This window comes from Myotis lucifugus, unplaced genomic scaffold (assembly GCF_000147115.1).
Source record: "Myotis lucifugus unplaced genomic scaffold, Myoluc2.0 scaffold_61, whole genome shotgun sequence".
NCBI lineage: Eukaryota > Metazoa > Chordata > Mammalia > Chiroptera > Vespertilionidae > Myotis > Myotis lucifugus.
The window spans coordinates 1,568,472-1,596,185 of NW_005871109.1; the positions used below are offsets into that span (position 1 = coordinate 1,568,472).

Consider the following 27,714-nt stretch of genomic DNA (forward strand, 5'->3'; position numbering starts at 1 on the left):
CAGGCCATTATGGGCAGGAAGGAAGAATACCAAGGGAGCTTAAGTCAAAGAGAGAGAGAGAGAAAGAAAGAGAAAGAGAGAGAGAGAGAGAAGAAAGAACAGCCAGGGTGGATGGAAGAGAAAGAAAGAAAGAACAGCCAGGGTGGATGGAGTTAGGAGTGTCTGGGTATTATGATAAAGTGGCAATGAGGAGAGGAAGGACTGTGGAAAAGGGCAACATGCCTATTTCTGGGCTCCTAACTGAACCTTATGGTCTACAGGGGATTTTTTTTTTTTTACTTCCCTGCACGTGTTTATCATGACAGTAACTAAAATCACCACCTATAATTATAACATTGTGAGGGGCAATGTTTCTTTAATATTGACTTTCTTCCACTGCAGTGAAAGTTGATGATGGAATCACAAATAAAAGTAAGCTCATAAAAGGAAGGCAACTGTTATGTCAAAGACAAATGAAATATTTAGTTTTTCATATTCTCCCAGAGTCTGTTAACATAGCCAAGTCTTTCTACACTGTTTGTCCATCATTTAGTATATAAACTGGGTAGAGACTGTCGGTGTGGAGGGATAAATCTGAAAGCATGGCCACTTCCTTTTCCTCCCTGTGGTAGGCAAAACTTTTTTGCAAATAGTAGACAAACTCCTAAGAAGTCATTATTTATAAATCATTTGAAATGGATTCTTTAAAACACCATGTGTTTAAGTTTCTATGAAAATAGGACTTCAGCTCAGATATTCTAGGAGTTTCAGCAGGTAAAATACCAACCTGAATTCAAATGTATTAAATATTTAGAGACACATAGAACTTTATAGCAGAAGAAACTTTTGAAATCACCTCGTTTAACTGCCTTATTTTTCATCTGAGGCAACCAGAACCCAGAAAAGCTCAGCAACTTGCCCCAGCGGCATAGCCATGAAAGCCCACGTCTGGGCTGGAACCAGGGTATTTTAACTCTCAGGCTAGTGCTCTTCCACCACACCTGTTGCTCTCTCTCTCTTTTTCTCTCTCGTTTAAAATTTTATGGGTTGGAATAATGTACATATTTAACTATGTTTTTAACCTATTATTATCATCATTATTCACTGGCTACAGTTACAAACAAAACCAAAATGCCTCTACAGATTCAGCTTCAGATCCTACAGATAATTTCAAAATCATTTTAAAGCTTTTAAATATGTTCAACAAACTGCTTTAAAGACTTATCAATTAAATGACTCAGTAACAGCATGGATTGAAAGATTTAATTTTGTGTTTTAAAAATACTTTTTGGAATTTCATTGATATGAACATCGAATTTAACAGCAGCGATTTCTTGCAAGAACAGAGAGCATGAGATTATTTGAAACTGCTCAGGAGAAGCAATGATTATTTTAAGCTCATGATTCAACCATTACATTAAAAACTCCACCAACCCAAATTGACAGATCCTGATATCAATGGGACCAGAAGAATTAAAATAATAGCTGTCATATAAAAATAGATTAAAGGGGGAACAGCAGCAGATGTCAGAAGGGCAGATGACAAACAAGTGTTGAGGGAAATGAGATGCATCAGTTTTTATGGATTTTTTTTTTAAAGAAGACCCTGGAAATACAGATATAATAGTCAAGAAATGTGTCTTCATCAATATCGAATCTTATTTCTGGGAGCTGGGCGATAAAACTTGGCTAATAATTCCTGTTGAGCAGTAACTATTTCAGCAGAGGGATCACAAGCACCAAAATGCCAAAACAGCGCTGGGTGCCTGAGAAGGACCCTAGCCCTTGAGGGAGGGAAAAGGGAGCAGGGACTGTGGTGTGAGGGGCGTCAGCCTGGTGCCCCCACCGGCCGAGACAAACTTGACAACAGACGCCAAAGGCGGGTGTCGCCCTTCCCAGATCTGAGCGCCGAGCGCCGCCGGCACCTGCGCGTGTCCCGCAGCCAGCTCTCCCAACCCCTGGGGTGGTTGACTCGTGCCCCATAAGGTCGGCATTAATTTCTATTCTACTTTTCCTCTAAGAACGAAAGCTCTTTTGGCTGTCAACGCCCCAGCGATCAAGAGCGGGAACCTTTTTCTCCTCTGACATCTGTCAAACCTGGCGCTAAAGCCTGCCTCGCTGCGCCCTCCGCGGCGCTCCAGGGCTCCAGGACCGGCGGCGGGCCCACACCTGGACGCCGGGCGACATCCCCGCGCCGTGGGGCACCTGCTCCCATTACCACAAGGGTTCCTCCTGGGGCTGCCCAGAACCCAGACGACTCAGGCTGGACTAAAGTTCGAACGCTGGGGTCGGCCCCAGCTCGGACCGGGGATTCCCGGGTGCAGCACTAGCCCGGGCGATTAGGGCCAAAGGGGCGGGCAGGCTCGGACTCCCTAAGCCCGAAGGAGACGCCCTCCCCGCCCCCACCCAGCCCTGCAGGCTCCCAAAAGGGAAGTGAAGGAGAGGAGGAGGAAGGGCAGAAGCGGCATCGCTCGCCCAACGCCCTTGGGGATGCAGCCGTCAAGGATAGACCCCTTCGGGGTCCACGCAGCTTCCCGGGGATACATTCTAGGACTCGCCCTCAGTCGGTCATTGCTCCCAAAAGGCGCAGCTGTCCCTTTAAGGGGCAGCTGGCTGCTCCCTCCCTGCGTCAGGTAGCGATGCCCGCGGAGGGGACGTAGGTACTTTCCCGGTCCCTTCAGGGACGCCTGCGGCACCTCTGCCCTTCCTACCCAGCAGCGCCAGCCCCCGTGAGGGATGATGAGGGCGGACGGGCGCGGCGCCTTTAAGGGGCGCAGCCTCTTCACGGCCCCGGTGGGGGCAGGGAGCGGGCACGGGCCCTTTAAGGCCGGCAGCGGGCACGTCGGGCAAGGTTCCCGGGCGGCCGGGCAGCGACCCGGGCGGCGGCGGGGTCGCTGCGCCTGCCAAGGTGCTAACGGCCCCCGGCGGGGTGCTCGGGGCCATGCCGCTGCCAGCAGCCAGCCCGACACTCACCGTGGCTCGCCGGGAGCGCCCGCGCCCGCGCCCCCACTTGGATCCCGCGGCGGCGGCGGCGGTGAGTCCGGCGCGGGTAAACAGGCACCTCCGTCCCTGACCTACTTTCTGCCTTCCCTAAATGTCGCACCACTAACCTACTTTCCGACCAATCCGCTCCCCGCCGGCCCAGGCCCGGCCCCCCGCCCACCAATCACTGTGCCCAACCCCCTTTCCCCGCCCACCAATGGAGGAGACTCGGAGGCCGGATACCTGCCTCTTCCTGCCAGCCAATCCGAGCGTCCGAAGCAAGCCGGCCTCGGCCCTTGCCCTCGGCCAATCAGCGCACGGCTCGGCGCTCCGCTGGCCAGTTGTGTGGCTGCTGGAGAGGCCTCTGGCCAATGGCGAGGCGGCAGGGGCTGGTTTACCTGCCACTTTCCCGCCACCAATCGCTTGGCACACGAAGAGCACGCCCCGAGCAGAGGGCCAATCGGCGCGCTTTCCCTGGATTTCCTCGCCCCTGCCCTCTCCCTTTCCCCTCAGGTCTGTCACTCGCGTTGCCTCTGCGGGTGCAGACTCCGCATCCTTGCTGGCGCCCGGGATGTCACTCTTCCCTGGGTCCGTGGCTGGCGTCTGGCTCACCTCTATCACCTCTCCTCCTTCCCCGTCTTCATTTGGGGCACCCTGACTAAAAGCATTGCTTCACTTCCCTGCCTCCAACTCTATCGAGGAAATCAATTTTAGGAACTCGAGTGCCTAAAACACACTGGTTTGCCAAAGTCCAAATGAGAGAACGAAATACTTAGTATTTCTAGAAGGCTTTTCCATCCAAGTGTTCTTACCTTCTCATCGTTACTCTGACCTCCAAGCGTCCCGTTGGAGCTGTCATTCTCGTTCAAAAATGAAAACTGAAACCTGGAGCGATTCCACTGCATTTTCTTCCAGTAGCTGGGTTTTGACCACCTACTGTGTGGCAGACACCATCCCAGCAGCCGCTGTCTCTACCGCAAATATCTGCCTCCTGAGTGAGACAGACAGAAACAAATAGTTACAGAAAATAAACATTTCATAATAAGATACAACTTGGGTACTGAGCGGACAGAATCTGTCTTCTGCATTTCAAGCACTCAGCAGAGGGCCTTTGGCACAAAGAACTCTCACCCCTTCCAGATGTTAAGCTCCCTGAATACAAGGACGGTGGTGTCTTCTTTTTTGTTATACTCACTCACACCCCTTTTAGCACCTAACAGGGGTGAGATGGCACTGAGTAAGAGCCCCCTCCATAAATGTTTGCTGACTAGATAGTGATCGAATAGAACTAAATCACTGCACTCAATTCTGTGACCCAGATTAGCCCCTAAGACTCTAGAATGCTAGCCTTATTCCTTGAACACAGATACTGCATTTAATCATTGTACAACTTTTGCATATCCCCAGCTCATTGCCGGGCACAGAGAGGTTGCCCAATAGTGCCTGTGGCCCAAATGTGGACTGCTTTCAAGGTCAACCAGCTTCATTGGTAGCTTATTTTCATACGTTTACATGCAAGTGGAATCATACTGCTGTTTACTTTGTCTCTGCCTGGATTTCAAATGGAGACTACTGTATGTAAGTGGGATTTTAGCAATGCACTTTTAAAGATATTGTAGACAAGATGAAGAAATATGGACCTGGATTCTAGTATATAATTAATTGGACGAATAACTGTGGTTAAGTAAACACAACCAAAAGATGCTGATTAATGAATCCATGTTGACCAGAACAAAGGGTAAAGAGAATCAATATTTGTGCAGCATCTACTCTGTGCTAAATGCTTTCCCTGCATCTTTTCCCTTGATCCTCACAGCCCCATTTTACAGACGAGAAAACTGAAACTCAGAGTTTAGCTAGCTAGTCCAACGTCACACAGTAGGTAGCAGAGCCATAATTCAAACCAGGTTTATTTGACTCTAGAACCTTTGTACCACACCAGTTACCATCTGGATGACATAAAGCTCTCTCCAGGGCCCAAATATCAGGACTGACATATCGGTGTTCTGCATGAAACCCCAGAGGGTCTGTATCACATTTCCAGATGACACAAAGTCAGGAGGGGAAGCGACACCATTACACAGCACAAGCCAAATGCAGTGTTGTAGCAATGGACTGACTCTAACAGGGATAAATGTGGGGGGTCCTGCCCTGGGAAACCAACTGCTGAAAGCGAGGGCAGCAGCAGAGGTATCTTAATAGCTGTATGTAAGACCAAGACTAAAAGGATCTTGGGTGACAAACAACTCAATCTGAGTCCTCAGTGAAGTGTGGCTGCCAAAATAAATGAATGTTGTCTTAGGCTGCATTGATAGAAGTGTGATATGTAAAGCAAGATGGGTGTTACAGTGCTGCCCAGTGCTGGTCAGTATGCACATTGAATATTGTCTCCAAGTAGGGCTTGACAAAAAAAAATTTTCTACATGCACAGACAGAGGGATGGAAACAGGCTGGGATGTAAAGAGAGGAATGTAAAGATGTCATATGAGGAAAGATTAAAGGAAGCAGAAGGTTTTGCCCCAGGTGGTACAAGGTAACTGTCTTCATATATTTGAGGGACTGTCAAATAGAAGAGAAATTAGACTTATTCTTCACGGCCCTATGAGTATAAAGGGGACCTATATGTAGAAACCTTACATGAATAAATATGAAGAAAATTTTCTAACAATTAGAGCCGCCCCTGCCTTGATAAGTTTATTGTCACAGAAAGTATCCAAGTAAGAACTGGATGAGGATGTGGCAGAAGTGGGGCTGGAATAGGTATCTGTTTAGGACTCTGCCCCCTGAGATGGTGTGGTTCTGTTCTCATGCCTTGGTTTTCCTCTTTTCCTATCCTCACAATAACTCTGTGGCCTCAGTGGTCACGCTGCTGTTTCTGCTCACGTGCACCTGTTCTTCCATATATAATTATGCTTCCTCTTGTTTTTCTCTCTGTTAGAGATCCCAAACACCACCATCTCCACTGGTACCTAATTCCCCTTTATTGTCTGACTTTCGGAATATTGACGTTTCAGTTCTCTGGACACTGTTAAAGATCATATATTTGTCCTCAATCTAAAATTCACTGGGCATGAACAGAATCACAAGGATAAAATGAAGATAAAACACTTATTGAGTACCCACTGTGTGTCAGTGCTTTAAATACATTATCTAATGTAATCTTCACATTAACCCCAGTAGTTGACATGCTCACTCTCCACACTTGCTAGCTGAAATGACTTTTATCAACTAATTTAACCTCTTTGTACCACCGTTTACTCATATGTAATATAGGAATAATATAGTATCTACTTCACGGGATTGTTGTGAGAATTAAATGAGGTAATAAAAAGCTCTTAGCACAGTGCCTGGCACACAGTAAAGATCCATTTATTAGCTTAACAATGATATGAAATATAATAATTATTTTACTGCACCATTTTAGAGATCAAGTTAGTGAGGATAAACTAGTGTAATTCACAGTAGTTCCCCAAACTCTGATTCAATGGCCAAGTCCATTAGAATTAACTGAGCAGTTTTTTAAATTACAGATTCCCAAGTCCCAGTCTGGAGGATTCTGATTCAATATCACTGGGATCTGAGTTGCAGTGAAATTTGGGGCCTCCTGGTCTAATGGGAAAAGCACAGGCCCTGAAGTCCCACAGACCTGAGGTCAATGGAGAAGCCAATGGCAGGGCCAACGAGTTATGCAGGTGTGCTCTCTTCGGAAGGAATTGGGAAATACTGAGGTGGACATGTTAAAGTCCTTGTGGGAAGCCAAGTAGAAATGTGCTGCTATAAACAACAACAACAATATTTACTGCAGGTTTGCAATGTGCCAAGCACTGTTCTAAGAGCTTTATATGCATTACCTCATTCAATTCTCACAAACCCCTATACCAGCAGTTCTCAACCTGTGGATCGCGACCCCTTTGGTGGTCAAACGACCCTTTCACAGGGGTCGCCTAAGACCATCCTGCATATCAGATATTTACATTATGATTCATAACAGTAGCAACATTACAGTTATGAAGTAGCAACAAAAATAATTTTATGGTTGGGTCACAACATGAGGAACTGTATTTAAAGGGCCAGAAGGTTGAGAACCACTGCCCTATAGCGTGGGTACTTTAATTATTCCTATTTTAGAGATGGGAAAGCGAAAGCACAGGGCGGTCCTGAGGTCTCAGGCTACCTAAGCAGTCTGACCCCAGAGATCACACTCTTATCTACTTCAGTAAATTGCCTTGTCCTTTGGACAATTCCTCTGGAAAACAAAGACAATAATTCAGAGATATATAGAGTGGGGGGAAAAGGAGGCTTACACTTGTGAGTATGAAAAACACTGAGTTTATTCTTGCATTATTATTTCTTAATTATTATATTATTTTCCATACTGACAATTGCAAACCTACTTTTGCCCCACCCCAAATATACAGGAGTCATCAATTCAAAGGTGATGACTGTTATTTTTTAAAATTCTCCAATTGATTGGGGTTTCATGGAGGGGGGCAGGGGGCGGAGAAAAATACCCAGGACTCAAAGATAAGGGTGTTGTTTCACATTTAGGGGACGCAAGAAACAGAAGCCTCTTCAACTAACTTAAGCCCAAAGGGGAGGTTTATTGAGAGGAGACAAGGGTATCTCATGGAACCTAGAGTAAGAAGCCTAGCAAGTCCTCACAAAGGACTACTAGAATGGAGGCACCATTAGGTCTTAAGTTCTCATCTCCTCCCGTCTCTGGGTTCATGTGGCCTCTGAAATAGTCTTCTCCCCGCCTGTCTGCTTTATGATTTTCTTTTTCTGTAGCTCTACCATTCAACCCTTTTGTACATGGGCCTTCATGAATGCTCTCAACAGCTAAGAGGAAGAGAGAGGAGAGGGAAGGGGGCAGGGGGAGAAGTCGCTCAAATAGGTAATTCTCAAAATGGGAGGCATGGGCTGAACAAGATTCTCCGAAGGTGCTTACTGTAGTGAAAGAAGAATCAGAACAGGAGAAAATACATAATAACAAGAGCAAAAGGAGAAGCAAGAAGTGAAGAGTCAGGTTTGGAAAAGTTTGGAAGAAAGTCTCAACAGACAGATTTGGAGCAAGATAAAGGAAACTTACATTTGAGAAAAAGGTTTTGGTTAGAACAAGAGAGATTTGACTGTAAGAAAGCTGTTTTACTAAAACTGCTTCTAGAGCCAGAAGATATAGGGGAAATCAGGGACAGAAACAAGCGAAGACGGCATGATGCCAGAGCAGTGAACTCAGTTGAAAGTGGTTTATGTTTATAGTAGTTCGCTTTCTTTTTAAATCCTCATCCCATTGATTTTTTAGAAAGAGTGGAAGAGAGAGGGAAAGAAAGAAGGAAATATGTGAGAGAAACACATCGATTGGTTGCCTCCTGCATAAGCCCAGACCAGGGCCGGGTCCAGGGAGGAGCCTACAACCAAGGTACATGCCCTTGACCGGAATCGAACCTGGGACCCTTCAGTCTGCAGACCAACACTCTATCCACTGAACCAAACCGGCTAGGGCTGATTTTTTTAAACCAAGGTTGACCTACATGGGCATACAAAAATGGGTATTTAAAAAATCAGACATTAATGGGTTAACCAGTGTTTATAACTCTTTCAGCTGCTTTTTTTAAAAGACTTTCCTTGGCTCTTTTTTTTTTTTGAATGGGATGGTCACAGCAGCTCAGAATGGGAGAGCAGTAATATCTCAGTTGGAATATGTCCTAGACCATGTAATTAAGCTTTAGACCAGATCTTGTCTGCAGACATGGCCAAGCTTCCAGAAATCTTGCTCAAATGTCAAAGGGGCTTTTCCATTTGGCTGAGGGGTGTTTGCTAGAGGGAGCTAAAGCGCCAGTGACCACATCATTTCTCAACAGAAGCCCTGGAGAACAAAAAGACACTGTCTTTACAAAGCTGGCATAGTTCTGCCCTACTCCACTAGAGTGAGCAGCACTAAAACTCACTCTCTGGATAATATTTTTTTAAGGGAAAAATCCATTTCAGTTAGTAAAGCAAAGTGAGGTATTAAGTCAAGCTATTTAAGAAATGCATTAACTAAAAACATCACAATGTACTTTTGAAAAAGAAAGGGGGAGGGTAGAGGGGATAAGATGGGTTTGCAGGAGGGGTGGGATTTGATCTAACATTATCAAAGCATACTACAAAACTGTGGTCATTAAAATAGTCTGGTATTGGCTTAGAAACAGACCAACAGATGAATGAAAAGCATAGCACCCAGAAACAGACCCAAAGGACGAAAACATTGAGTATAACATAATGGTGAATTTTTACTTCTTGGGGAAAAGATGGATTTTCAATAAATGCTATTAAAACAACTAGCTAGCCATTTGAAAACATAAATCTTGCTCTCTACCCAAATCCTCACACTAAAATATAACCCCCAGTTATTTAGGATGTAACGAGTGAAAACAATAAAAACACTAGAGAAAATATGGGTAAAATTTTTATAAACTTGAAGGCCTTTCTAAGAATTTAGAGACCATAAAAATAAGGGTGAATTACACACACACACACACACACACACACACACACAACCATGAACAAAAGAAAGGGACAAACGGCAAATAGGCCCACACAGAATGCACCATACACATTCCAGTTAAAAGGTCAGAAATTGGGGTAGTGAGATGTAAGTGATATTTCTAGGAGTGCTATTTAAACCTGTTATTCATAATATAAGAATTACTTGATATAAATCATTACTTCTTATGAAGATGTCTTATTTCATTGGCCCTATTTTTTTTCTTTTTCTATTTTTTAAATAAAAGTCATTACTCCGACTCCCCAAGCAATAAAGCCTGTTTGAGTCCTCTGCAGCAACTCTGGGTCCTTTACTTTACTCACACAAAAGGTACTGATTCAAAACCTACTTAAGGAAGACTCTCATCTTGCACATGAATATGTGTGCATTATAAGAATGACTGCTACTCAAATCCCTCCTTCCTCTTTGCAATAAAAAAACAAAGACAAAACATCCGTTGCTTCTTTTCAGATTACAAAAGTAATATGTTTGAGACAAAATTTTTGGAAAACACAAACATGAAGAAGAAAATAATCTATAATCTTATTAAGCAGATAGAACCCCTGTTCAAATATTGATGTATTATCTTTGTTGAGATTTCTTTGTAACTATATTATACTGCAACCTAATTTTTATCACATTGAAATATTTTTGCCATTCTGCTATTTAAAATTAATCTATTGTGAACATTCCCTCATGCCATTAAGCCTTTCCTACAACATGTCTAAATGCTACAGCATATTGCATTGTATGAAGGAACCACGCACCATTGTACAAAAACCCCACATTGTTTCTAATTTTTCTTTATTATGAACAGTTTTGAGTAGAGCATAGGCTTATGCGATGGGCCCACACAGCTTTCCTACCCTACATCATTACCGTACTAGGTTTGAAAGACTCCATTAGGGTAGACAAAGAATAAAACTCACATATTTTTCTAAGGTTTTAATGTTTTCTCCTGCTACTGCTTCTTTGTCATATATCTATGTTAAAGACAAGAAAAGTTATATGCTGTCCAGTTAAAAACAAAACCGGAAATGTTTATAGGTTGATGAGTGTCTTTAAAAAATTTATTACCCATCCATGTTTCAAAGGGCACTCCAGCTATGAAAAGGATTGACTGACAATAAAAGTTACTGTAAATAAAGATATCCAAAGCTTGAGTACAAATAGAGTCATTTGGTTTTGGTCATATTGCTATTACTTTTGTCCCCTATGCTGTCCTTACCTTTATCTACTGCTGAATTGTTCCTTTGTGCATTTTTACATCTGCCGGAGAGAGGGAAGGAAATATGATCAAATGATGTTACCTTTTAGCCCTTGGGAGATTGGCTAGGTAACAAAGGTGAAAGTCATCAGCAAAACAAGGTTGTACAGTGACCCATGTGCTTGTAAATTTCCCTCTCTCGGTGCCTTTGTCCACATTAATCTGGTTCACACCTGCTTCTCTGCTTAAAGGTCACTTCCTCTGGGAAGCCTTCCCTGACCTCCTGCCATAAAAAGCACCCTGTACTTCCTCTCTCAAAGCACTATCACTCTTGTAATTTCTTGTCTCCCCACAAGCCATGCCTGCATGGTTCACCCAGGTCTCCCATAAATATCAAACTAGTAGCGTCTTAACAAAAACAAATATTGTTTGAATGATGAATGAAAAACAATGAAGAAATGTAAAAGTGAGCTGTACTTCTTCCATACATATACACAAGACAATTCCTTTCATACAAAAATGTAGGAATCACTCCCTCAATTGACCCCCATCAGAGAAAAGTCCCACCGCATTTACTCCTCCATTCTCTTCCCCTAAGGCAGGGGCCTTATCAGCATCTGGGAAGGCTGACCAGGACTCTGGTTTGTTACAATGTTTAGGAGTTAACTTTTCCAGTAGGTGAAGCTGAAATTCTTGGCAATCTCCCTATTAAAATCACATTTCTTCCCCACCTCTGGCTAATCCTAGGAATTAAGGATATATTTGATAAACAACAGTTTCATTGTTCCAGGGAAAAAGAATACATTAGGCCTCCCATTCTATTTAATACTTCAGGCTGGGCCTTAAGCATCCAGCTGTCTTCATTTGCAAGGCATCGGGCCGCTGAACGACGATGAATGAATGAAGTACAATGCAACTATTTTCAGTATGGTAGTTGTAATTAAAAGGCAGTGGAATGATAACCTTGCCCAAGCATGCCTGAGGTCTCCTTTCCATTTTCTCAAAACAAGAACTTTCTATGTCTGGCCGCAGAGACTTGTTGCTTATTTTCCTTCTGGTGAAGAATAGGTAACACTGACATTCTTCTCAAACCAGGTGAATGGCGCATCTGAAATTGTGGTTTTGGCTAGACACAATCCTTCCTTCTCTCTCCATTTCTCCATTTGCACATTCTGGGGCATAAAATTTCTTTTCCATATATGGTGGTAAATTACCATGAACCAAAATCAATTTCTTGAACCTTCCTTATCCTCCTATATACCCATTTTTCTGAAGTCAAAGGGCTTTTCCTTAGTTTTCCGTCTCCTTACTTAATAATAATTCTATTATCCATCTGTACTTTTTAGTTTAGGATAGGTTATTATTATTGTTTAAAAAGAGACAGGAAGCATATCTAATAATAAATAACACTTTTATAATTCTTATCATATGCTAAGTAATATTCTAAGCACTCATATATATGGTCTCAACCTAACACCAGTGACAGAACAACTCTAGAGGTAGGTCTCTGTTTTATCCTCATTTTAAACCTTGGTGAAATAACCTGTCCAAGGTTTCTGGCAAGTAAATGGCAGAGTCTGAAATCAAAACCAGGTATCTGGCTTCAGAGTTTCTGCTCTCAACTCGTGTCTGTCCTGGCAGAAGCAACCTTGGGACTCCAGCATTATTCATAATTAATGGGTGAGGCCACTGGGGCTTGGGTAGGCAAAGTTATTTTCCCAACTTCGTAAACCTGGTAAGCAGCTAACCTAGATTTCAACCCGGGCTTCTGGTCTTTTTGGCTCTAATATCTGTGTTCTTTCCATCCCCGAAATAACACTGCCTCTGCACTTTTTATTTTGACTGTCCTTTTAAGTGTATCATGGCTCAACTAGACTTGTGTGGACTAGTGTCAAAACCCGGTCATCACAAAGAACCTTCTTTTCCCCATGAGAAAATGTTTTCATCCTTCCAAAGGATTACCTTATAATGACTGTTTGCAATTCACCACATGTGGAAGTTATGGGTTAATCAAGACTAAGACACTAAGATCCTATTCTAAAATGTTAGGTACTACAGTCTTTCGAAGGGCAAACATTCCATTTTTGTTTCTTATTCTGCAAAGGGTCTGTCAGGTTGGTTGAGCTAGAAAAATACATTTTCTCTAAAATGAAAGAATAGAAAAACACAAATAATGCTTTAATATTTTTCTTGGTTCATTATTAACCGTGCTTCTAAACTGTGCTTATCCTCTGCAAAGCAAGCAGCACGAGGCCATTAACTGCAATGCAGAAAGCTTTTTTTTTTTTTTTAAGCTTCCCTCTCCAAGTTTCTGTTTGCAGGCAAGTCCTTGGTGCACACTTGAACACACTGGGGAGAGGGCACTACACTAGCTTGCCTGGAGAATGAATAAAGATAAAAGCTCTCTGGAAAACAAGCAGTCAAACCTGATTATCATAGGACCCTGTAGAATAACATATCACTCATATATTTTTGTACACATCAAGACCCAAAGGGCTTCATGTACATTTTTATTTTTGTTTCAGCAAATTTTAAACTGAAGTGCAACTTCCATGTTCAGCATTAAAGAGGCTTTTGCTGTGCTTTGAAATTTGCTGTCATCCGTTTCCTGTGCATTACTGTTTTTAAGACCAATTCAGCCAATGAAAGATTCCTGCTTGCTCTCTCCTGCCCGGGTCATTAAATCTGATTTATTGAACAGAGTTCTTCCTCTCGTAAGGTGCTGCCCATTTAAAAATATCTAGCCTTCAGATATTTTTAAAAAGCGGATACAAACCTTAAAATGGAAACACTTTAAGTACTGGTTAAAAGAATATGCTTGGGAATCCATTAGCAAAGGAACCACCCTTGCAGTGAAACATTAAAATGAGCTATATGTGTATTTGACATTTACTTCAGAAAAAAATTGTAAGACTGAGATTTAAGAATGCCTGGTGCTATGGCCGGTGTGGCTCAGTGGTAGAGCATCAGCCTGCACACTGAAGGGTTTCAGGTTTGATTCCAGGTTAAGGGCACATACCTGGTTGCAGGTTGATTCCCTGACCCTGGTCAGGGTGAATTCAGGAGGCAACCAATCAATGTGTCTCTCTCACATCGATGTTTCTCTCTCTCTCTATTTTTTCCACTCTCTCTAAAAAACAATGGATATGCCAGTGAGGGTTAACAAACAAATAAAAAGAATCCCTAGTACTTTGTGTTAAAACCATTTCAAATCTGGGATATATATATATATATTACTAATGTTAATGGAAACATTTATTTTTTATAGGTACATTATTCAACAAATAAAACTACTATTCTCTCTCTTTCTCTACTTGTTGGCACACTTCTCAAAAAACACTGTCTATATGTGTGGCCTGTTATTCACTTCAGAATCCTTCCTTATTCTCCTATGTACCCATTTTTCTGAATGACATCCTAAAGTCAAATGGCTTTTGCCTTAGTCTTCAGTCTCCTTGACTTAACAACAAACATGAACAGAGTTTAATGTTGTAAAAATAATTGTCAAAGCTAATTTGACATATTTTAAGTGATATGCAAAATAGTATTTTGCTGCATAGTAATAGGGCATAAATATTAAACAGATATGGCAAAAAGCTTTAATTGACAGTGTTACTTTTTACCCAGTCTAATCAATTTTTATTTTTCAGTTGTTCTTTTTGCTTTATTTGACCAAATATTAAATTTCATTTTATGTTATCTATGTGTCAATCATCATGCTAAAATTCTTATACATATTATTTTACTTAGTCCTTACATGCTAAGATTATTGTCTTTATTTTACCAATAATGAAACAGAGGCTCAGAATGATTAATTTATCCAAGATTACATGGCTAATGGTGGAGCAAAGATCTGAACCCATCTTTTTCAGGCAATAAAGTATTTGCTCACAACTCTCAATACCTACACACAATGTCAATTGTGATAGTTTTTCCTGGCATCACATTCAACATATCCATGTAGCCAATTAGTTGTCTGGCAGTCAATAAACATTTAAGTATTATGTGAGATTCCAAGATCAATAAGACACAGTCCCACCTCTCCAGGCATTTGTGGTCTGGTAAGGAATATAGGTCAGTAAACAAATTCATAGACCAATACTAGTAAGACAGTTATCATAATAGTGAGGTGTATTAAGTGCTGTGAGAGTAGAAAATGCCCCAAATCTGCCTGGGGAAGTGAGGAAAGTTGTCAGAAAATGGTTTTGATTTAAAAAGATCAAAGGAAGGACACAGAAGTTTGCAGGCAGAGAAGAGATGAACTGGGATCAAAGGCAGCTGGGCTCCAGCATGGGGAAGCTGATGTTACTATGCCTTCAGATTCCTCTGAAGTCCCACCCAAACCTCTGGAGTTTGTGCGCTTAACTGGAAGACCTGCTGGCTTGTCCTTATCAAGGAGAACAATATATCTTAGAGATAAGTGATATCAGGTTCTTCTGACTCAACACTCTATTAATGCTCTATTCCCCTTACTCCTTAATACTCTTTTCCAGTGGTTCTCAAAATGTGGTCCCTGGAACACCAGCAGCAGCATCACCTGGGAACTTGTTAGCCATGCAAAGTCCTAGACCAGGGGTGGGGAAACTTTTTGACTCGAGGGCCACAATGGGTTCTTAAACTGGACCGGAGGGCCGGAACAAAAGCATGGATGGAGTGTTTGTGTGAACTAATATAAATTCAAAGTAAACATCATTACATAAAAGGGTACGGTCTTTTTTTTTTTTAGTTTTATTCATTTCAAACGGGCCGTAGTTTGCCCACGGCTGTCCTAGACCCTGCTCCAGATTTACTGAATTGAAAATTCAGCAATCTGTTTTAATAAGCCCTCCAGGTGATTCTGATACACACCATGGTTTGATAACTACTGCTGTGCACTTATTCTCCTCTGTATGCTTCAGAGCAGTAAAGCTAATTTCCACAAAGTGTCTGTTTTATTCACCCTTGCACATCCAGCACTTAGGCCAGCACTGAACACATAATAGGTGTTTAATAGATGTTTGTGGAGAGAAAGAATGAATGGGTAATTAAAAATTAATTCCACAAGTGTATAGAAAGTTTCAGGTTCCAATATTCCTAGAAGAGCTAATGCAATTCCACGAAATTGTAAATGTCTGATAAGAATGGGAGGGGCCAAATGTGAGCGGTCTTGGAAGGGCAAGAGAATGAATATTTGTTGAGCACTAACTATGTGCAAGACACTATTTAGACTTTAGAGTCTTCCTAATACAGTGGTTCTCAACCTTGGCTGCATATTAGAATCACCTGGGAATCTTTTTAAAATCCTGATTTCTGAGCCTCATCCTCCGGAAATTCTATTTCTTTGTTATGGGGTGAGGCCACAATATTAGTAACAAAGAAACAGAATTTCCGGAGGATGAGGCCCAGAAATCAGGATTTTAAAAGGATTCCCAGGTGATTCTAATATGCAGCCAAGGTTGAGAACCACTGTCCTAATATCTTCACAACTCCAGGAGCTAGCTATTAGCATCCTCACCTGAAAGATTAAAACACAACCAAACCAGTATTACATGAAATGTTGAAGGGTATTCTTTAAGAAGAGGAAGAAGACGAAGAAAAAAAGATTTAAAAAAATGAACTAATACATAGCTATCAACAATTGAATCTAAAAATCAAAATAAATAAACAAGAAATCTAATGGGGAAAAAATAAACTGGTGAGTAAAATAGAATCAGAGGCATAGAAACATGAAACAGACTGATGGGAATCTCAGGGGGAAGGGGGTGGGGGGTGGGAAAGGGGAGGGAGGGTGGGAAGAGATTAACCAAAGATCTTAAGATCTTACCTATGGACACAGACAGTAGGGTGGTGAAGGCCTGGGGCAGGGTTGGAACTGGGTGGAGGCCAATGGGGAGGAAAGGGGGGACATCTGTAATACTCTCAACAATAAAGGTTCAACACACACACACACACACACACACACACACACGCACACGAACCCCACTGATGCTCAGAGTGGAAGTGGTCCCAGAGTCACACAGCTGGGGGTGGGGGGGGACAAACCAGGGCCCTCTGTCTTCTTACTCTTTTTCCTAAAGACCACTAGCAGCCAGGGAGGGGATAAATGGAAGCAGAAAGCCCTGAGGGAAAGACAAACTCCTGTAACACAACTTTGCTTCTCTTCATCACCATCACCTCCATGTATCTGGTCAGGACACTGAGCTGAGCAGAATCTTTAAACTGTGCGCAGTGGCTTCTTAGGCATTTTATACCATTGTTGGGCTCTTCTTTAGAACCCTCCCCCTTTTCGTCAGCCCTGACATCACACCATGTCCCATCTTCTCCAGTCTGAATGTCTCAGCTACGTGCATTGAGCCTGAATGGATTAGCCCAGGGGTCCTCAAACTTTTTAAACAGGGGGCCAGTTCACTGTCCCTCAGACCGTTGGAGGGCCGGACTATAGTTTAAAAAAAAACTATGAACAAATTCCTATGCACACTGCACATATCTTATTTTGAAGTAAAAAAACAAAACGGGAACAAATACAATATTTGTATTTGCATGTGGCCCGCGGGCCGTAGTTTGAGGACCCCTGGATTAGCCAATCCTGTCCATGTCTGGGCTGGGTGAGGTTTCCCATGCTGGGTCAAATTAAGCTGCAGGCGCCAACTCCTGATGTTGCCCTTCATGAATTCCTTTAAATTTCAGTTTGCAAGCATAGTCCCCCTGGAACCCAAATATTTTGGTTCCCAGAAATTGCTTTTCTTTTCCTTCCTTCCCTGTCCTTGAAGGATTTCGTCCATTCTGAGAGCTTCAATAACATTTGCATGGTTCTCCGACTGGCAGCTCTAACCCCGGTCTGGCCTTGAGTTACACTACTGCATTTACCTACCTACTGGATGTTTCACGGGGCGTCCTGCCTTCACTTTAAATGCAACGTTTGAACTGAGCTCATCAATTTATTTTCTAACTTAATGTTCCTTCCCAAACTGTTACTGTTTCTGTCATTGGCACCCCATTCTACTTGTCATCAGGCTTTTAAGCCTATCCATTGAGTACTTACTTTTTTTCTTCCTTTGTAGTTTATTTCTCCCCTCCCTCCCTCCCTTCTTCCCTCCCTCCCTCCCTCACTCCCTCTTTTCCATTCTTCTTTCCTTCCTTTCTCTTCCTCTCTCTCTCCTCTTCCTGTTTCCACAAGAATTTATTGAGCACTTACTATGTGACAGCCCAGGCATTATCTTTGCCTCCCTAGAACCTGTATTTTAAAAAAGAGAGAATGCACACAAGCCAGCAAATAAACTAGTAAACTTGTGACAAGTACAGTAAAAGAAATAAACAGGGGGTTATGTAGAGATTAATGAAGGGGGTGGCCAGGAGAGGTCTCTCTGAAGAGGCCACATTTAAGCTGAGACCTGTGGGGAGCAGGAGCCAGGGAGGGTGGGGCTGAGGCCCTGTGGGGGCCTAATAAACTGGAGAGAGAGGAGAGGACAGAAGTGGGCAGTGGGAGATCATGTGCAGCAAGGAGGACAAGTAAGGAGAATGACTTCATTCAAAGTGCTGTGGAAGCTTTCAAAGAGATTCATGTGAGGAGTGGCCAAATCTAAATTCCACTTAGAGCCCTAACTGGTTTGGCTCAGTGGATAGAGCATCGGCCTGCGGACTCAAGGGTCCCAGGTTCGATTCAGGTCAAGGGCATGTACCTTGGTTGTGGGCACATCCCCAGTAGGGTGTGTGCAGGAGGCAGCTGAATCGATGTTTCTCTGCTGGAGTCCAACCCCGACTGTGTCAAGCAGCAAGGATGGACTGGCTTCCGGCATTTCTCTCTCATCGATGTTTCTAACTCTATCCCTCTCCCTTCCTCTCTCTAAAAAATCAATAAAATATATTTTTTTAAAAAATAAAAATAAATTTTCACTTAGAGGAAAGATGGAGTGGACATTGTTCTTCCCAGCTGTTCTCTGGAGGAAGAATTGGAGAAGTGAGGAAAACTGTGAATTTCTCTTTATCTCTTAGCATCTTCCTGATTGAATGCCCTTCTAATTAGACTGCTACTTTCCCTTCTACCAAAAGGGAGAGTGTTAGCTTCTGCACCACTTAACAACTAGGTTTCAGAGAGAGAGGGTTTGGGGCATTTGTGATGATCAGCACCATCATCATCAACAACAGTAAAGCTTTATTGAGTATTACTATATATACTCATTATGAATACTTGCATGTTTATGTTTTAATGCTCAAAGGGGGGTATATGATTATCTTTATTTCACAGGTAAGAACAGAGAGGTTGATTAAGTTGCTCAAAGTCACACAGCTGCCAAAACAAAAAAGAACAGAGACCATTTCCAAATAAACATGGTCAGGCTTTGATTGTTTTTTCTTCTTAGTGTTTTTCATATTCATGGAAAATTTACATTATATGAAACTACACAAAGTAGAACGTTAAAGCTCCCCATAATACTGCCTCTAAGATGTGGTCTTGAACTTTCCCTATGGTTTTGCCCCCAGCAATACTTCATATTGGCACTACTGAAAAGTTCTCAGATACCCAGGTCCTATGAAGGGGCTAGTCCTCTGTGAAGCTGGTTTAGAAACAAAGGGATATGGAGCCACTTTCTTACCATCTCTGCTACAGAAAGTAGACGCCAAATTGTTCTGCCTCCAAAGGGAGCCACACCCATTTGGGGTTAAAGAACTCTAGCGAGTCTACATCACTACTTGCAGGATAGGCCAAAAACAGCAGGAAGAGGACAATGAGAGGTTACCTACACCAACAACAGAACAAGAAAAATTTAGAAGCGAAATCTGGTTGTTCATTCCTCCTAATTTCCATGTCTCATTAAGAGACATCATTTGGATTTCCTCTGTAGCAAAAACTACAACTTCAGCAGGAAAACTAAAACAACAAAATGATATTCTGGTGTCGTTTCTTAATTCTGAATAAAATTTGGAGGTGTTCAAATTTCTAAACCCTATAGTACAAAGGCAGTTTTCCAAGCAGGGCTAGGCCATGCTCTCTGTTGAATAGGAAAACTAATTAGCATCCTGTATGAACTATCTTGTCTTTTTTTAGGACCGGAAATCAAATGGGAAGGGTTCCCTCCTGTTCCAAGTGAGTTCCAGAAGAATTACTCATGTTCCTTAACCTATGAGTCAGACAGGAGTCTAGGAGAATGTTTCCAAAACAGGCAGACAATTAAATAAACACAGCAATTGATAATGTGATAGTCTGGAGAGGCAGTGGCTGCACTTGACCAAGGCAAGTGATCAGGTCTACAGCGAGAGGACCATAAGCCTGAATTCCCTGCAGAATCCATGGACAACTGGAGTTCAGCAAACCAACTCGAAGCATTTCCTGAAAGTGAACGCCCATGAGGTTTGTTTTCTGAGCCTTTATTCAATTTCATTGATTTCATGTAGGAATTATAGCATCTTTCCCCAAGTGAACCAAGGGGCTGACTGCCATCACACTGCACGGCCTGGCTCTCTGAAAGCTTTGGCTATCCGTGTGTTTTGACATCTCACAACACAGGATGTTAATCATTTCTGGACGGCGCTGGGTCTGCTCCCAGTGTCCATGTTAGCCACTGTTGATCTGCAGCCAGAAAAATAGCTTCTAAATGACAGAGGCTTTCCCGATTCAAAATATAAAGTAATCAAGAAAGCTCAGCCCAGGAAATAACCCAGCACCAAGCTGGATTTTCTCCTGGGCACATAAAAGATAGCCTCTTCTTTGCTCCCTCTAAAAAGGAGTCTGAAGCCAGGTTTCAGCTCTGTCTGAGCCTGTGAAGGGCCTACAGGCATCTCCTGAGCAGGGGTGTCAGGATGAGGGCACTACCCCACCCTCCTGATTCTTCTCATCTCTAGGGAAAATGCAAGGTGGGTGTGCAGGGTCCACCCTGCCGTGGAGGAGGAGTAAGGGCTGACTGGTGTTTTTCTCCATCCCCCATTAAGCTCTCTGGGGTACAGAGACCAGGCAGGGGTGAGGGTGGGGTCCTTCCTCCACACAGGAGGCAGAATGAACTTACTAAACACTGCTCTGATCACCGCCCTCCATCTACAAACTTTAAAGGGAACCCTGCCCACACACACCTACTGGAGAAATTCCGAAGTTATCCTAAGCCATTCAAGGCCCTTCACTCCTTGACTGTCTGCCTAACTTTCAGCTTCATAGACCTGGGTATCTGAGAACTTAACAGCAATGCCAATATGAAGTATTGCTGGGGGCAAAACCATAGGGAAAGTTCAAGACCACATCTTAGAGGCAGTATTACGGGGAGCTTTAACTTTCTACTTTGTGTAGTTTCATACAATGTAAATCTTCCATGAATATGAAAAACACTAAGAAGAAAAAACAATCAAAGCCTGACCATGTTTATTTGGAAATGGTCTCTGTTGTTCTTTTGTCTTAGCAGCTGTGTGACTTTGAGCAACTTAATCAACCTCTCTGTTCTTACCTGTGAAATAAAGATAATCATATACCCCCTTTTGAGCATTAAAACACAAACATGTAAGTATTCATATTGAGTGTATATAGTAACACTCAATAAAGCTCTACTGTTATTGATGACAGTGTTGCTCATCACGAATGCCCCAAACCCTCCTTCTCTGTGTACTGTCAGCTCTGCTTTCTTTGTTTATGCTGCTCCTTCTACCTGGAATGCCTCTGCCTACTCTCGACCTCCTCCCCAACCCTCCAACATCACCTCTTGCTGCAGGAGGGCTCCGATTCCCACCCCTCGCTGAGCCCCTTGCTCCCTGACCTCTGTTCCCATCACATTATAGGCAGCTCTCTTCGAACAGTTATTACTTCTGTGGGATTGTTCCATGTGTCAGTCTTCCCTCCTGGACTGTGAGCTTATCTTTGTCTGCTCTATCTTTGGCTCTTAAAAAAAACTGACAATGCTTAATTGAATCGAGGAGAATTTTACACATCAGTTTTTATGCTCTTTGGTATTCAGATAATAGCCCAAAGTTTAAAAGAAGCTGCACTTGAACAGGTTAGGCTCAATGCTCTCCTTCCTGGCAGCTTTTCACAATTTCAACCTGACTTTTAGTAAAATTTATGGTATTCAATTTCAAAAAACTAATGGTTTGAGGGTGCATGGATTTCTGTGTTTAAGTGTTCAAGATAGGAACAGATAGCATACCTATATTATACTCCAAATTTCTCTCTCTCTCTCTCTCTCTCTCTCTCTCTCTCTCTCACACACACACACACACACACACACACACACACACACACACACACTGCCCATGGAGATAGAAATTCCTAACAGTACATGAATGAGGCATAGGGTATAACATTTAGTATGTAATAAAATTTTAAATGCCGTGTCATTAAAAAAGCTGATTAGTTGGCAGGTGTTTACAGGAGGGCGTGGCAGGTCCTCAGGAGGGCTGGTGCCATAAAGGGACACTGGAGAAGGCAAATGCAGGGTGTTATTTTGGAAACAGTCACACCGATCTATCTTAACCAAGCCGTTTTCCTCCTCAGTGTTTGTACATGCTGTTCTCTTTGCCTAGAAAGCTTTGCCCTTTATCCAACCCATTTATTAAGTGAGCCTTCATCTTTCAGGTTTCAGCTTAAACATAACTGCCTCAGAGGGGTCTTTCTAGACCCAACTGCCTCATACTCTATTTCAGCACTGTTGGTATTTTCTTTAAGGCCCTTGCCAATTATTTTATTTTGTTATTTTATTATTTTTAAAAAATTTTATGTCTGACTCTGGACTGAAAGCAACTTGAAAGGAAGTAGATTCTTGTAAGTTTTTTTTTTTAATCGTATGCACAACACATAATAGGTGCTCAGTAAATACTTTGGGCAACATTTCATTTGGAACTTAGGGGAGTTGATTTCACCAACTCAGTGCCTTTTCCTGCCTGGTCAGCAAGCTGGTCCCCTGCCCCCTGAACTTGCTTCCCAGGTATGCACCTCTCTCCTCCGGGGAATGCCTTTCATTACCTTCTCCACTTACCCACAATCCTGTGGGAGGCAACTAATCGATATGTCTCTCTCACATTCTCTACCCCCCTCCCACACCTCCTTCCACTCTCTAAAAAAAATCAATAGAAAGAATATCCTTGGGTGAGGATTAAAAATAATAATAATGATAATAAATTGAAAACAGGTAAAGTGCACATAACATGAAATTTACCACCTTAACCATTTTAAGTGTGTAGTTCAGTGGCATTAAGTACATTCACATTATTGCACAGCCATCACCACCACTCATCTTCAGAACTCTTTTTATCTTGCAAAACTGAAACTCTGTAACTAATATCCAAATATTATTAAATAACATCTTTCCATTTTCCTCTCCCCTAGCCCCAGTATTTTCTTTCTGTCTCTATGCACTTGACTACTGTCATGGCTTTTAAAATAGTATGCATATAAACTTCTGTTTGCAACAGAGGTTAAACATATTTTACGGAATGTTTAGCTTGCTTTTCAACCTTACAATGTTTCTTGTCACATAGAAGGTACACATTTTTTAAAGCTTCACATTTTATGACAGTAAATATGACCATCATTTGCTTTATAGCTTTTGAGGTTTATGTTTTGTTTGAAGAACCACCTTACCCTAAAATAATCATGTATTTTCCTGATTTTTTCATTTAATCAAAGTACTCTAGTCATACCTGTATTTCAGCACTTCTCCTTTTATATTGTAATGAATACTAACAACTAGTGTTTAAAAAACCGTGTTCCAGGCATTAAGTTCTCTTCATGTATTATCTCATTTAATCTTCATAGCAAGTCAATGAGGTGGGTTCTATTATCTCTGTTTAATGAGGAGACCATTGAGCCTTAGAGAATTTAAAAAACTTGTCATTCCATGTGGCAAGTGGTAAAGCTGTGATTTGAACTTGAGCGATCTGACTATACTCTCACCACAAAGTTATCTTCTCTGTTAAGTGGTACTCCCCAGGGTTGTGAATGTCGTCTTATCTGTATTTCAACTCTAGTGCATAGGTTCTCAACAATTATTTTTGGAGTGAATTAATTCTCATTATTTCAACTCAGCATTCTATGCACAGCCTCAGCTATTGCCATTCCTCTCCCTCCCTCCAAATCAGCTAGTCCTCTATGAATCCAGTCTTGACCTTCCTGATATGCACAAAGCGCTGCTTCCTTTGCACTGGGAATTAGCTCCCCTGGGTGGTCAGTGATCTCAAGCATTACTGCTGCTGTCTCCAGGAAATCTGAATGCTTGTCAAAACATCGCTCCCTTCACAGAGTTCCCTGCTGGAACAACTCACACTGCACCTCTCTGTCCTCTTTCCTCTTTAAGGAATAATGATGCACCTTCCTCGCTGGCTCATGGACCATGATGCTGTCATTGTCCTGCAGTGACCTTTCCTCTCTGGAGTCCACTCCATTCATTTAGCTCTTCCCAAAGCTATGACTTACTGATTTCTGGGTGGTCCCCCTCCTTCCTTAATTCTAGAGCCAGGCTCACAGTCGTCTTCTAGCTAGCTTTTCTCATCTCCCTTAAACACTCCACCCTAGTATTGATGACCTTTCAAAGCTCTGGCCTCAAAACCTCTATTTTCACCATCAGATATTCTTCCCTTCCTAATGTTGTCTTACATCAGTCCAGTCCTGACCCCTGATTTGGTCACTGCAAGATGTGCCTTTCTTGTCTGGCTCTCTTGTCTTTCTGCTACAGTCTCCCTGCCCTCAATTCTCACCCCCTCCCTACCCCACCCCCAACCCTGTTGCTAATTTCTAGGCCTGGACAAACCCTTTCTATTGTCTCCGCTCCTCCCATTGCTGGGGAAGTTCAGGAAACCAGGCTGTTTGGATCTGTTACAAATTCATCTGGCTCCACTTCAGAAGGACCCTCCCTGCTGCTTGGCCACCTTCTCACCGCCAACATGCTTCCTCCTCCACTTTGTAGCATCTCCTCTAAACCTTTCAATCTCTTAGAGCTGAACTCCACTTTTCAAAGATGCCTTTGCCTCCTCCTAGACTATGGAGGACAGGGCATCTCACTTGAGCTCTCTCAACTTCCCTGCCCTCCACCACACCCCCTTCTTTCCCATCTCAGAGGGGTAATTCTCGTCCCCTTCATTCTTTGGGGTGTTTATGAAGTATAATGGAGAAAATGGGCTTGAAATCAGCTCAGGAATCGAGTGGTTTTGTGTCCTGGAACAAAATTTACTCAATATTTCAAGCCTTACTTTCTTCAGCCATAAGTGGGGGTGAGAATAGTACCTGACTCGCCCTAGCTGGTTTGGCTCAGTGGATAGAGCATTGGCCTGCGGACTTAAGGGTCCCGGGTTCTATTCTGGTTAAGGGCACATGCCAGGGTTGTGGGCTCGATCCCCAATAGGGGGCATGAAGGAGGCAGCCGATCAATGATTCTCTCTCATCATTGATGTTTCCATCTCTCTCTCCCTCTTCCTTCCTCTCTGAAATCAATAATATACATTGATTGATATATATATATATATAATAGTACCTGCCTCAAAGGGATATGTAGATATGTAGAGAGGATTTCATGGCCCTCATGTGTGGCATGAGGCATCTGCCTAGAATTTCTGACTTTTCTCCCATCACCACACCTCCAACTTGTCCATTTGAGTCCCCAATCCCATTCCTTTCCTTTCAGGTGCTTTGCCCCATCCATTTACCTCCTACTTATTTATAAATATTTTTATCTTTCCCTTTGACTAAATGTTGTTTCTTGACTTCTAAAAATGTGAACTTCTCCTTTACCCCCCAAATCTTTCTTGTGACTCTGTTAACAACTTCAGCCCCCATCCTCCTCCCCCACCCACTTTCTTAATTTTACTGCCAAATCCCCTGAAAGAGCAGTCTCACTAGCTGATCCTCTTTCTCTCCCAACCACTCTCTCTTGCACCCTTTGCTGTCAGGCCTCATCACCTCTTCTCCCTCCCTCACCACCATATTTAAATGGATTCCTGAAGCCACAATCATTCAGGCCCTTGGATACTTCAGTCGCCACATTCAGCTGCTGCACTGGACAGTGACAATGCCCCGCTTCTGCTGGGAAAATCTGCCCTGCCCTCAGGTCACTCACATTTTTTTGGTTCTCTTCCTTCTCCTTCAGTTCATTCTTTTATCATGTTTTGTTGAGCATCTATTATATCCCACAGACATCAGCATTGACCCACTGGCCCCTGAAGTGTGTAGCCTAAGAAGACAGACAAATAGTCATACATTCTCTGTATCAGCTACCTGCTCTGTGTGTGTGTGTCTACATATTTACAGAGTGTTACAAAAGCATGTAACAGGGAGGAAGAGTGGAGGAGAGGAAATGAAGGAAGGGCAATCGGGGAAGTAATATTGAAGCTGAGACCTGCTGGATGAGTAAGTGCTAACTGGGTGAAGAGCGGAGAGATTGGAGGGGTAGCTTCCAGGAAAAGGAAGGAGAACTGGGAAGATTCTGCAGTGAGAAGGAACTTGGCAAATTCAAGAAATTGAAAGAAGACCAGAGTAAGGGGAGTGCAGGAAACAAGGTTGTGGGGAGGTGACATTGGGGCCATGAACAAAGGGCAGCTCGTGCAGGGTCCTGTGGGGCCTGGGAGGGTTTGGGATTTACTCTCAAGAGCAGTGGGCAGCTACGGAAAACCTCTCTTCAGCTGCCCACCCGTTTCCTCCTTTCGGATGTGCCTCAGAGACAGGTATTTGGTGCTCTGCCCTCTCTTGGCCATTCAAATGCATGGCTGAGTGATCACCTCTCTGTGGTTAATTTTTGAACCCTATTGCCTCCTGAATTCAGTCCTTTTCCCAGCTACCGATTAGGATTACCTACTGGGGTTTCTTGCTGGTACTGCAGATGTAAATGTTGGAAACTGACCTCATCTTCTTTTTCAAAACTCTCCTTTTCCCCATATTTCCCATTTTGGTCGATGACAACTCCACTGGCCTCAAATTTTCCCAAGCTGGAAATGCTGGTGTTTCCTTGACTTGCCCTCATTATTCATTTATTTATTCTGAGGATAAAGCAGGAACCAAAAATGATGGAACTTGCATTCTAGTAGTGCTGGCCAACAGTGAACACACCAATCCTATATAATAAAAGTGTAGTATGCAAATTGTCCCCTCCACCAGGAATTCTTCTAGGAGTTCGACCAGGGGGCAGGGCCAGCTGGGGGAAGGAAGGGAGTATCCCGCTGGCTGCCGCCAGCCACTAGGGACCCTACCAGTGCACGAGTTTTGTGGACTGGGCTTCTAGTGTATGTTATAAGATCAGTGAGTAAATAGTGCTGTAAATAGCAGATAGAAAATGACAGGGTGGGAATGCTGCTTATTTCATCAGAGAAGGTCTCTTTGAAGAGATAGATTTGAGCAGAGGCAAGAATAATGTGAAGGACCCAGCCATGTGGATATCTGGTATTTGGACAATGACTGCAGCAGGCAAAGGGAACAGCAAATCCCCAAGGCCCCGAGGAGCAGCAAAGAGGTCAGTGGCTGGATTGTATCCAGTGATAGGTGAAAGTGAATAGAGGAGGCCAGAGAAGCGGCACTTGCTGTAAGATATGGACAGGGGATTAAAATTTAATTCTGTGAGATAAGAAACCTTTGGAGGGTTTTACTCAGAAAAGTGACATGACTTTATATACAAAGACCACGGGGCCCCTCTGGCTGCTGTGTGAGAAATAGACTGCAGGGACAAAGTGAAGACCACCCAGAAATCCATGTCTTCTCCACATGCACAGGGTCTCGCCGACATCCATGCCCCTCTCCCATGCTCACAGCTACCCCCTAAATTAACTCCATCTATATCATATCCGAATTATTATTGTGGCCGCATACATGATATTCCTGAATCCTTCTGGAATTAGCTTCCAGTTGCACAAATTTGAGCCAGCCATTGCCTTCCTCAAGCCTTCAGTTGCTCCCCACACCAACTTCTTCAGTCTTATATTTGAGGCCTCCCCTGGCTTCCATCCTATCTCCCACTGCTGCCTTTCACATTCCTCAAGCGAAAGTCACACTGTACTGCTCGGTTCCCCCTATAACCTTTTTGCCTCCCGCCTCCAAGCTTCTGCCCAATCTGCTCCATCTCCCAATAAAGCATTCTCTCGCATCCCT

The 27,714-nt window shown here is 43.0% G+C and overlaps 1 protein-coding gene and 1 long non-coding RNA gene across 11 annotated transcripts in view; one reads left to right on the plus strand and one right to left on the minus strand.

The window, feature by feature from the left end:
- Positions 1-3,075, minus strand: part of ARNTL (aryl hydrocarbon receptor nuclear translocator like) — a 105,029-nt gene extending 101,954 nt beyond the window's left edge. For all 10 annotated transcript variants that reach the window (XM_014456589.2, XM_014456592.2, XM_014456591.2 and 7 more), the window contains exon 1: positions 2,953-3,075. The gene's annotated coding sequence lies outside the window, so the exon portion shown is untranslated. The remainder of the gene's footprint in view (positions 1-2,952) is intronic.
- A 16,784-nt stretch (positions 3,076-19,859) lies between these two features.
- The window catches only part of LOC106697322, an 8,662-nt gene continuing 807 nt past the window's right edge, over positions 19,860-27,714 (plus strand). The window contains exon 1 of the long non-coding RNA XR_001348398.1: positions 19,860-20,022. This is a non-coding gene — a long non-coding RNA (uncharacterized LOC106697322). The remainder of the gene's footprint in view (positions 20,023-27,714) is intronic.